This window comes from Cucurbita maxima, unplaced genomic scaffold (assembly GCF_002738345.1).
Source record: "Cucurbita maxima cultivar Rimu unplaced genomic scaffold, Cmax_1.0 Cma_Scf03731, whole genome shotgun sequence".
In the NCBI taxonomy this organism is placed as follows: Eukaryota; Viridiplantae; Streptophyta; class Magnoliopsida; order Cucurbitales; family Cucurbitaceae; genus Cucurbita; species Cucurbita maxima.
This window is the reverse complement of record NW_019275747.1, coordinates 1,091-1,578: the sequence shown is the minus strand read 5'-3', so window position 1 is coordinate 1,578 and position 488 is coordinate 1,091. Positions and strand designations below refer to the sequence as shown.

The window sequence follows — 488 nt, the reverse complement described above, 5'->3', positions numbered from 1 at the left end:
TGAGCGGGGGAGGGGTTCTCATTTGTAGAGAAAGGAAGAAAAGAACTGAGAGAAATTGAAAGAAAAAAAGGGGTGCAACACAGTGGTCACCCAACTTAGTACTACTCTCGCCCAAGCACGCTTAACTACAGAGTTCTGATGGGATCCGGTGCATTAGTGCTGGTATGAAAGCACCCGACATACCATGCGCACAAAATCGGATTTAACGCATGCGGGGCGGCATGATCGAAACGCGATGGGCGTGAGCGGGGGAGGTTCTCATTTGTAGAGAAAGGAAGAAAAGAACTGGGAGAAATTGAAAGAAAAAAAGGGGTGCAACACGAGGACTTCCCAGAAAAAATGGGGTGCAACACGAGGACTTCCCAAGTGGTCACCCAACTTAGTACAAGATGCAACACGAGAACTTCCCAAGTGGTTACCCAACTTAGTACTACTCTCGCCCAAGCACGCTTAACTGCGGAGTTCTGATGGGATCCGGTGCATTAGTG

General features: G+C 48.8%; 2 pseudogenes; both read right to left on the bottom strand.

The window, feature by feature from the left end:
• Positions 1-69: 69 nt before the first annotated feature.
• On the bottom strand, positions 70-176 carry LOC111475931 (annotated as a pseudogene).
• A 210-nt stretch (positions 177-386) lies between these two features.
• LOC111475930 lies at positions 387-488 on the bottom strand (annotated as a pseudogene).